Below are 12,197 nucleotides of genomic sequence, written 5' to 3'. Positions count from 1 at the left end.
GGATTTGTTATGGTTGCTGATTGTTTGTTTTAACACTGATTAAGCTAATTGCATATTCATGTAAGCATGTTTTTTTTAATATTCTTAATGGCTAAACTCTAACAACTCTCGACTCTAACGCTCTTTGTAACCAATTATGGTTCAATATCTCAAGAACCTCTCTCCAGAAGAGTATTGATGTCTTATATCATTGTAAACATATACAATCCATGTTGGCACATTGTTTGCACACACACATAATTCATTGTGTATTTCGAATATGTGATATATGAGAAAGGAAGGAGAAATCGGTGCGTAGGTTTGACATCATTATTCCTCTTACTCTTCCTCCTTTTTCGGAAAAGCGCAAGAGTTGAAAAATTGGTCTATGCCGGGAATCGAACCCGGGTCTTTGGCATAGAACGCCAACGCCTTAACCGCTCGGCCACGGAGACATCATAGCGGTTGAGGCAGACCCAAGCTCGAATACCAGACTGACCAACCTTTCAACTCTTTGTGCGCATGTTCCTTTTTGGGGCAGAGTGTTATGAGTAACAACCAGCCGCGTGCCTCAGCTGGATCTTCCAATGAGATTCAAGTAGCGGTGAATTGGGATATATATATATATATATATATATATATATATATATATAATACGAATTGTGCTTTGAATAATGCATGCATGACATGTATGGAACATAGACATATACCATAGATTGTATTTCATATACTCATCATACGCATATCCATACATCCAGGAGGGGCGGACACCCACAAACCCAATCATTTCTGAAAGGTGGTGTACACTTTTTTTTTCGTACAAATACAAATCCCTCACACATTGACGAGGTTCCTAAGGTCTTGGATCAGCCGCTCCTTCCTCGAGTTGTCGAACTCAAGGAGCGTGACCTCCTGCCGAAGTTCAGTCCTGGATTTCTGAACTCTTTCCAGCCGTTCCTGGACTTTCTTCCCTGCCTTCTCAATCACCCTGAGGTCATCGGCCAGACCGGTCATCTGTCCCTCGAGAAGGCTGGAACGCGACATCGACAACGATCATGGTGATGATTAACGATTCATTCATGTGAGGATAGATAGTGGTCGTAATACATATTATGTTGATGACAAAGATGTGATGATGTTATCACAAAAGTAGTACTGGTGGTGGTGTTGTGGTCACAATGATGTTAATGATGCTGAAAAGTGTGATGATGATTAGGATAGTCTAATGTGATTTGGATAAGAGCGTGCTCATGCATTTTGATGACGTAAGTAAGAATTGACAATCTGCCATAATGTATATGTCATTATGTTTTGAGGCTGGTTCTTTAACTAAATTTCTGCAACTGCTTTGATAGAGTGTACATACCATGAGTACCGAAAGGTGGACCTGTGCGGTATACAAGTTGCCACTATCAATATCGCAAACTCCCCGGCCCCAATTGACAAAAAGTTATGATAGCAACTCTTGCTGGAATGGCAATTGTCATGGTAACGACAAGAATCCAGCTTCTTGATTGGCTGTTGCTGTGCCATCCTAAGATCTTATATGAAATAGAACCCAGAAGAGGTACCGAGCATTATGATATCGTATCGTATCGTCTCATTTCCATGACAATGGTAAATGGCAATTATCATGTTAATAGAAAATGTAATAACTACACGAATAAACATGAAAATCAATGATAATCACCTGATCTTGGCGTTCTTCTCGATGATATCATCCTGCAGCTTACAGAGATCAATGGGCTGAATTGAGACGAAAAGGAAAACAAACATAATTTCTTTTTCTTTTCTTTTTTTGTTCGTCTTGGATCATTATCATCGATGTTATCTGCACTAATTTTCCTGATGTAGATTATGAGCTGCAATTGATACTGCGGTCTGTTATAACTATAGATGATACAATTATGTTTTCCTCAATTTGTTACTCATTATCACATGTATTTTATCAATTGACGTTTTTAAAATCATTATTTGAAATATTTTCTGCTTATACATTGTATTCAATTTTCTCTGTTTATTTGATGGAAATGAAAATAAATTTGAATTTTGAACTTTAAAGATATATTCATTTGTCGTGTAACACACAGGCGCATACAGAAGTGTATTTTTCTTCGCATCATTATCTGCGCTGTAAGACAACGAGCAATGTTAAACAACATCGTTCTCTCTACAGAGGATGGTGCAATTGTATACAATTCTTGCATCATAGTGATTTTGTTCAGTGATGAGTATAACTATCTATGCAATCAAAAGCACAACAATATCAAATATGATAACACTCGTGGTTCTCTTGTGTTGATAAATTCATGACAACGGTGCCCCCTAAAGCTATACTTACAGTCGTATTTATCTACAGCCAGCATTCTCCCATCACCAACTGAAATAGAGGAATCAATACTTGTAATGATTTCACCTGCTTATACTGTACCAAGTTTTATGTTAAAGTGAAAGTTTAATATCTAGATAAAATCAGTCGTACTTTCTTTGAGTCGGAGATCTTCCGTCGCCACCGGAAGCGCATCCTTCGACCCTTCTTGGCCCGATTTTTCTCTGAAAGGGCATGCAACTCTTCCAAAGAGTGTGTCAGGCCCTCGACCTTTCTCTTGAGGTCCTGGGTAGTGGCAAAGGAACAATTCAAAGATATTGTAGCATAAAAGAGTTGATTATACACTGTATGACGGAAGCATGCAGGTTTTTTTTTTCTGTTTTAGATTCAAAAGGTGCAGTATACTGATGTCAAAATTATCAAATAACAATAACAGAGAAACATTATATTATTGATGCTCATAGTTGCAGTTATTTTGATTGATTGTGTGTGTGTGTGTGTGTGACTGTGTGTGCGCGTGTATGTGACTGTGCGTTTGTGCCTTTCAAAATACTGTAATTTATTCTTATGTATGTCTGATACAAATGTGCATGCATAAAGGCACGACCTAAATGAAATAAACTTTCGGAAGGAATCGCGTTAATCTAACTAGGTAAATACACTACATGGTTCAAAGTGGTCACCATTTGTGATGCGTGAATGAATATTTATTTTTTTAAGCCCTGTGAATACTAGCATTTTTTTTTAATGCATTGAAATTCAGACATGATGTACATGGATACACTTTTTTCTTCTTAACGCGTGTATGTGTATAATATGTATGAATGTGTCTGAGCTATACCTGGATTTCCGCCTCATTCGACGTGACCATGTCGCAAGCTTCGATCCGCTGTTGTTTGCGGGTATCTGCGACTTTCCGAAGGTCGTCAAAGGCGGTGTTGAGCACGCCGACTAACGCTGACGGCGTGATGTCGGGAGCGAGGCCGACGCCGATATCAGTAGCCAGAGTCTAGAATATTCCAAATAAGAAAGAGAGTTTAACAACACAGGGATTCATAGCATGACAACAAAGATAATAGTACTAGGTACTACGGACAAATGACTTATGGCAGTGGTAAAGACAAGAATAATGACTTAGATATTATGACAGCTATAATAGGTAGGCGCATTATGGGTTTGTGTGCCTTGTGTTCAGTCCGAATCCGTCGTTAGGTATTACGTTCATTGCTCCAAATTATAATTGTATTAAGCCAATAAGTATAGCTTCAGCGAAACATCTTTTGAAGTTCTTCGGAGCCAATGGAGGGCACTCAAAGTTATAAGTCCAGTAAATTTTTGTCACCTTAAATAATTACGAAAGGTAGGTGGACCAATCCTTCTATATACCTAAAAAGATGCATACTCATTAAGTTGAATAACATCGAGGTTAGTGACATACATATTTCGAAAATGTATCTTATTTTGCTTGGCAATGATAATACAAATTACAATGACCACGTATCATATTGCTGTTGGCCTGTCGGATTTTTATTTCATTTGTGTGTGTGTGTGTGTGTGTGTATGTGTAGTATACCATTATCTACGTTAGATGTGGAACTAGACCGTTGAGCTATATACTAAAATATAGTGTATCATGAATATGATCTAAACTCATTAGAGGCCCATACCAGATGGGTCTTTATCTGAGATGATATATTATGATTTGTCACTAAAAATCTACATTACATATACCAGGGCTCGACACTAACGGTGGCCCGGTGGCCCGGTGGCCCGGGGCAATCAAAAATGCACGTCGGGCCACCAAAATTTCAGAAATGAAGAATTTGGTGGCCTGATCGGGCCACCAAAAATAAAAGTTAGTTTGGAGCCCTGCATATACCTTCAGCTCCTGGGTGTGAGAGTCAAAGTCCAGCTGCAGGCGCGCCGTTTTCTCACGAGCGTCCTGCAATATAAGCGGGAAAAATTAGAATAACTGACTTGTTTATGACATAGATTTTGTGAATGAAAAGGTCAAAATATATACAGATGAATAGAATGGGATAATTAAAGATGTGATGGAATGGATGACTGAATCGCTGAAGGCATGGAAAAGTGTGTGATCGAATAGGAACTGAAATGATATGATAATGAATAATTGAAAGAATGAATTACTCCATGAGTTACAAGATTGGATAATTTATTCAATGAATTGATAGATATTTACCATCACGCTAAAAAAACAAAAACACCGATAATATATCAAAAACTAACCACAGGGGCAATGGCTGAAAAAAAAACACTCTCTCTGTTGTCAAAGTAATTGAATATGCAGCGGTTATGTAAGATTACAATGTAGACCAAACGAAGTACAGTCATTTTTTTTTCTTTATTGAAATGATGAACATTCATAATGGCTTAGGCATTAATTGACCAAGATATAAACGTCAAAAGATATAAGGACAGAGAAAGGAAAATAACTATATCATAATATAAGTCATTGTCATTACAATATACTATAATGACGTATATATTCTTGAAAATAGACATAGGCGCATTCTCCCCCCCCCCCCCTGTCTATCTAGAGGCCAAATTAGATCGATACTAGTATCATAGTAAGGTGTGGTCATGTTAATACCTGCAGGGCCAGGTCTAGGTCGTCGTTCTGGCTCTGCACCCTGTCCCAGGCCTGCTTGAGGTCGTCAGGAAGCTCACACCACTTTCGGTCCTCCCCGCCCCCGGTTATCAGCCTGATGGGATCAGCTAGGGTCTGACCACCACACAAGGTGAAGGGAAAGAGGGGTACAAGGATATTAGTAGATGATTACTTATGAATTCATATAATGACGAACATTAAAACATATACACAGAGAGATACATAGATACATCGATAGATAGATAGATAGATAGATAGATAGATAAGCCTAAAGTGTAACAGATGGAAAGACTGGTATATATGGGCTACAGGTGTACGAATAGACAAACAAAATACTGATAAATGGATAAGTAGGTAGGAAGCTTATGTAAATGATAGGTGAAATATTGATATGATAACAATCCACCACTGCAATAACCAAAACCTAGTATTATTAGCCCGCTGTAATGGCTCTGCTGGAACTGCGTGTACTATCTCTACAACTACTCGAAGTATAAATAGTAGTAGACCTATAATTGTAGAAGCAATAGTAGCAGTAGTAGTAGTAGTAAAAGTAGCAGCAGTAGAAGTACTACGACTAGTAGTAGTAGTAATAGTAGCAGTAGTAGAAGTAGTAGTACCAGTATCAGTAGTAGTAGTAGTAGTAGTATTGGTAGTAGTAGTAGTAGTAGTACCTGTAATAGTAGTAGTAGTAGTAGTAGTAGTAGTAATAGTAGTAGTAGTAGTAGTACGAGTAGTAGTAGTAGTAGTAATAGTAGTAGTAGTACGAGTAGTAGTAGTAGTAGTAGTAGTAGCAGTAGTTGTTGTTGTTGTGGTACGAGAAGTAGTTGCAGCAGAAGTCCTATAAAGGAAAGAATGATCATAACATTTCGGTCTATCTCACCTTCAGCCTCCCTTGGAGCTCAGTCTTGAGCCCCCGGAACCTTGCGCGCCACGTGTCTCTACACTTGACGCGCCAGGTGTCGATCTCGGAGCGAGCCTCCCGCAGTTTCTCCGCCGCCTCCTCTGGGGTAGACTCTTCCGTCGCACCGCTGATGGTGCTAGCTGCGCTGATCATGGCCTGGAGACATAGAGAATAGTAATAAGATAAAGATGATTTTGAAAACAGCGAGAGCAATCCTCTAATGATAGTTATACTAAATTTAATTTTATTCATGGTAAAATATGATAGTGTTAAAAAAGAACACTTTGATATCTTGCAGCAGTCACACACATACACACGACAAAAAAGGGTAGACCTGGGCCCCATTTCATAAAAAGTTGATATGATAGGAACTCTTGGTGGGATGTTAATTGTCATGGTAACGACAAGAATCCAGCCTCCTGATTGGCTGTTGTTATAGGAAGTTGGCATTCCAGCAGTTGTCATCCTAATATCTTTTATGAAATGGGACCCAGGTAATGATGCTTATGACAACAATATGATGATACTAGTAGAGAAGGGTAAGATCAAAATATTGTTGTTGGTGGTGGTGGTGATGGTGGTGGTGGTTTTCTTTTTAAGAAACACGGCCTTGGTTTACAGCTGGTAACAAGCTGTTTTACTTTGGTTAAATAAATCAACTCCACTCAACCTAATATCTGTTGCAAGCTCATAAGAAAATGGATAAAATAAGGAGATTCCAAAAAAAATGAACAAAACAGAAACACTTTTGTATTTTTTCTTAATCCACACGAAATCTGACTGCTCGTTACATGAATGCATCCTCTAGCAAATTCAATCCCAACGATGTTGCCATGGTTACCTTGATCTGCGCCTTGCTGTTGTTCTTCTCCTCGGAGAGTCGGCTGATCTCAGCTCGGAGTTTTTCCATCTCCTCCTCCTTCGCCTGCCAGGAGTCGCTGAGCGCCTTCGCCAGATCCTCGGGGGAGCTGTCATCCGACGCCCCGGTAATGGATCTGGCTGTCTCGACGAGGCTTTTGAAGGGCTGCAGGTCGATTAAATATTGATTGAATAAATGAAACGTTTACATGAATACATGACGAATTTTTATTTCAAATCCCCCTAATCCGTTATAATATCCATCATTCATCCATTTTAGTAACCTGTCCATACATTCATTATTGAAGTGTTTAATTTCCAAATGACTATACTCCACATCATTTTTGTCAAGTTGAGAATTTACGATTAAAGCTGCTAAAACCCTGAAATGATAAGAACAAAAAATGATAAAAATATTTCTAATCACATTTACTTCAAGAATATTCCTTGTTATGCAACAACTGAGATATCATTGGAAGGGCGTTAGTTTGCTCTCTCTGATGATTGACTTACTTTGAAATATTAAGTGGCGATTGGCCTAACTTACGCTCAAATCTTTGGGGTCATCCATCAAACAATTGGAGACAGTTAGTCATGTTAACATGCGGTCTTTTAACTACTTATTCTTCCGTCATATTCTATACTTATCCTTCCATTTATTTTTCCCAACCTTCTAAGATGTCATCCATCATTATTAATTCATATGGATGCCGTATAATCACTCATCCATTTATTCATCTATTCATCCGTTCATTCCTTCAGTCATTCCCTCATAAACTCATGCATTTATAGGTCTCTTTGTCTATCAATCCGGTTACACGACATATATTTGCTCCTGCGTCAATTCGCTCCGGTCTTATTTTCTCCAAGAACTTCGTATTAGGGTTATGGTTAGGGTTGTGATAGGGTTTTAGATTTAGTTTGATTTGAGGATTAGCATTAGGGTTATAGGGTTATGTTTGTGGGTAGAATTGATGTTTGGCTTAGCATGCAGATATTTCATGGGAGCAAATTATTTTTACAGGAGCAAAATGTCATGGAACCACCAATCCATCCATTCCTCTATCCACCATCCTTTGTCTTACCTCCTGGTGGTCGGTGCCCTGGGATCCGGCTGGATGCTCGATCTCCGCATCGCCGGATTGACTCGGCACCTCTGTCGCCTCTTGGTCGACAGAGGGCAGCGTCATTGTCTCAGCATCACTTTCTAGTCTGTGACCAGATAAATAAGATAGATAAATTTATTGATAAATAAATGAATAAACAAATAAAAAGAATAGAAAAATAACTGAAAGGGAAGGGGAGAATTTCCTACTCATAACGAGTGTCTTCTGGTAACAAATGGACTTCTTTTTCTTTTAATGAAAACATAATCAAACTATTTTCACACAAACATTGCATTTATTTTCAGGTTACTGAGTAACGTGGTTTTATTATCATGTATTTTGTTAACCCAGGGGTTTAAAAACCTATCAACAGATTTCATGAAGGCTTATTCTCACTTTTAACACTGCTGCAATGATGTCACAAATGATTTAAATCATGTTCTCATTTTTGGCTTAAACCTAACAGAAAACATGTAAATCGTCAGGTGGGGCGGGGGGGGGGGGTGGGGGAGGATAAATCATGGCAGGACAGCGATAGCTAGCATATTCACGCACACACACTGAAAGCACATCTCTTCAACTCTTCAGTTGCCACATAATGAGGTTCTCACTGAATTCACCAAAACTCAAAAGAACAAAGCTCCTTTTTAGAGGGAATAACAATAACTATCAATGCGTACGACTAAACAATACACACGAGTTTGTATCTACAACTATACTCTCACACACATTGTGACATTTGAGTATATGAATATAAGAACGACCCAAGTCCATGGAAGACCATTTCGAGTAAACTAAAAAAAAACTTCATATCTTTTTTGTTTGTCCAATGATATTCTATTTAACTGTGATGGGAAGGCAACATTGTATATACAAATTAGAACATATATCATTATGACAATTAACATTAACATTAATTGTGGAGACGCCATTTTGTGTGATGGACTTGGGTCGTTCTTTGATTCATATACATGATATTCTGCTATAGAGACGAGAGAAGGACGAGAGAGGGCGCTATTATATGAATGTAAGAATGACCCAAGTCCTTCATTCTTACATTCATATAAGATTTAACTCATTTATTTCAGGCACTTCCGGGTAATTAGGATTTATCATTTATACACAAGATGAGTCCATGCATAAGCTACAATTTCCCATGTCAAACTGAATTTGGCCAAAAATTGGACTTGGGTCGTTTTTATATTCATATACTCATTTGTCTGTTGTTGGTATTGCGTTTCATGTAGTGTTAGTCCAAGGTGCGAATACGTACTCAGTTTTTGTTATCATACACGTAACTCTGATAAAATATTTGTTCAAACATTGCTAGATTTTTCGCCACTTACCGAACCAAAGATGACATGATTAGATCTACTTCAAGTCAATGGTACAAGAAAAGTGATGCCAGCTGTAAACACTTGGATTTCAATCCGAAAGCTTCCAAAATAGCGAAAATAGCCAGAAACTATTCGTAGCAAGTTATCCTGCCAAACGCTAAGATAAAAGTGAGTTTGTTTACGTAACTCGTGTGTACGTCTACTTATGTATAAGAAGTACACGTATCCACCTGTGCGTGACGTCATACTGGAACTTTTGGCCAATCGCGCAGCTTCATTCGTGACGTATTCAATAGGTACTCTAAAATTAAACACACTAGCGCATTGCGTTTCCCACAGTCAGTCATCAGGCACGCAGACTAGTTCAACGACCTCTGCGTGACGTCATTTTGGAACTTTTGACCAATCGCGCAGTTTCATCCGTAACGTATTTGATAGACACTCTACACACTCTAATCTTCCAAAAACACTGGCCTCTCGATTTCATAATGTACGGAAGAATGCAAGATCTGTGTGCGCGCTTAATGTCAGGCATATCCATTTCACTACGACTGAATAAATACTCCCATATCGTGACTTAGATTACAAAAAAAAAACAACAAACAAACAAAGAAACAAACAACTGCGCGTAATATGATACCAGTCACTAATGTCACTTGTCTTTTCTGCTTCATTCTCACTTAAGTCATAGCTATAAAGTTTTACAAATTACGAAGCTGGTGTATAAACACTATTCCAACTCGTGTCATTGTCAGTGTTGGATGTGCTATTCACTAACAGAGCAAACGAAACAAGACATCACGTTTCAACACAATTTCCTTAAACCAGTCATGCTAAACGACTTCGATGGTTACGATGACTTTTGCTGACAAAACTCTTTTCAATCTACTATTTCTATTCTTGTCTTGCTATAGTAGTCTACGTACCTGTAACTTCTCTATAAATGATACGCGATTATTCTTCAAATTGATGATATTCTTTGATGAAAGTCGAGTTACTTTTACTGCAACCGATTGAAATATTGCCCTATATCGATGTCGAAGCGAGGCAATGTGCCAATCAGTTGCAATATGCGATTGTCAGCTGATTGTTCTTCAAATTGATGATATTCTTTGATGATAGTTGAGTCACTTTTATTGCAACCGATTAGAATATTGCCCTACATCGATGTCGAGGCGAGGCAATGTGCCAATCAGTTCCAATATGCGATTGCTTTTTATTATCTCTCAGTCATTATCTGCCTTTGTCACAGACTCTAACTTGACCTGAACGTTTGTTTATCTATAACAACAATTTCGATTAACGCTGTTACACACGCACTGACAAAATTCTTTGAAAAATATTGAGAAAAAAATAAGGACGTACGCTATGATACAGCCTTCAAGAGATACAAATTAACACCTGAAGGCAACGAATTCTGTCGTTATGGCATACCTATATAATTAATCTAGATATACGGATTTCCACTTTATTCATTACTGCTAACTCACAGTTGTGTCTTATATTCAGCATTTGGTAAAGAGCAATGTGATTTTTCTATGACATAAAAACAGAAAGACAAGACAGTGAGAGAGATCGAGAGAGAGGGAAGAGGAAAATGAAAAAAGAATGTAAAATGACACAGTTTATTCTTAATTTCACGATATAATCATGATGATAGAAAAAGCAGAGATATTTTGTGTATGTGTTCACCTCACTTCTTATTCCAACGGGAAATGTGTCTTATATATAAATGTAACGCATACCACATTTGGGGTTCTGTTTATGGTTGATTTTATCTGCAGGTGGAAGAATTCGCCGGAATTTCTGAGGATAGCATGAATTTCCTTCCCTTCACATTAAGGGCACATAATTATTCAAAGATGTCCACCGATAAAGAAACCAATCACGTAACATATACTGTTCGCCTACTTGTATTGTAGTATGAAATCATAAGATTAGTGATTCCTTTGAATGCTTATGTAGATGAGATAAGTCATGCTCTATGGAGAACAAGAAAGTGAGGAATGTACATCAGTCGAATAAAAATGGCCACTAGTTGTTTTGTGTGATGAATAAGCTTTGATTTTATTTGTTTGTTTGTTTGTTTGTTTGTTCATTTTCACCTGAGAAGATGGCGGAATAGCCCGTATTCAGCTACGCTAAGCTGGTCTTCCATGGGGTCCAGTTGGATGTGAGGTGGGACCACTTCACCCGGTTAAACACTCTGCTCTTTTCGATGAATGAATGAAGGGGGATCTTTTATGTGCATGAGTTGTGACTCTCTCATACACGGGACCTCCAATTTATGTCCTATCCGAGGGACAGAGTGTATTGCCTCTTGCTACAGGGGACGGTATGATTACACACAACATTGCTCAGTCCAGACTCGGGTTCGAACCCGGGTCCTTAGGATCATGAGGCAGACGCGCTACCGATTGAGCCAACTCACCGCCCTCAAAACCCTCAAAACGATACAAATGAATATCTGTATCACCAAAGGGTGCGTTCGAGCGCTCTCCTAAAGCGAACTGTAGCGTACCGTACCCGCGCCAGAGGAGCGCTCGAACGCTCCTAAAGTGTACCGTACCGTACTGTACCGAGCCAAAAGTGAACCTCTTCCCGATGTGCTCCAAAAGTGTATCAAAAGCGTACCAAAAGTTCGCTGAAAAGCATGCGCGTATCATGCGCATACGTCACAATGCAAAGACATCATTCTCTTTGTTCGGGACAGGTGCAAGTACATATGTAGTTCAAGCGCCAGGTGGATGACATTCTTGCTACAAAATGCGTGACCTTTTCTAAAAATAACTCACGAGGTACGCTTTCTCAACAGAGCGCTCGAACGCTCCCAAACTGGCACAGTACGGTACGGTACGCTTTAGTTCAGTTCGCTTTGGTTCGCTTTAGAGCGCTCGAACGCACCCCAAGACAGATTTACAGTCCCTCCCCCCCCCCCCTCCCCCCCTCTCTCTCTCTCTCTTTGTCCGTCGCCCTCTCCCCACCCTTTATTTTGTCTGTAGAATCTAAACTGTATGCTTCGCCATCTACCTGGGATTTTGTGTGTTACATA

At 39.0% G+C, this 12,197-nt stretch overlaps 1 non-coding gene across 1 annotated transcript; it reads right to left on the bottom strand.

Moving 5' to 3' along the window:
- Positions 1-362: 362 nt before the first annotated feature.
- Positions 363-434, bottom strand: Trnar-ucu (transfer RNA arginine (anticodon UCU)). The gene has a single exon. It is a non-coding gene; the product is annotated as a tRNA-Arg (tRNA).
- Positions 435-12,197: the final 11,763 nt, after the last annotated feature.

Source organism: Diadema antillarum, unplaced genomic scaffold (genome assembly GCF_040938485.1).
Source record: "Diadema antillarum isolate AM-2024a unplaced genomic scaffold, OU_Dant_1.0 seq00000284_RagTag, whole genome shotgun sequence".
Lineage (NCBI taxonomy): Eukaryota > Metazoa > Echinodermata > Echinoidea > Diadematoida > Diadematidae > Diadema > Diadema antillarum.
Note: the sequence above shows the minus strand (reverse complement) of the source record. Positions and strands in the feature narration are given on the sequence as shown.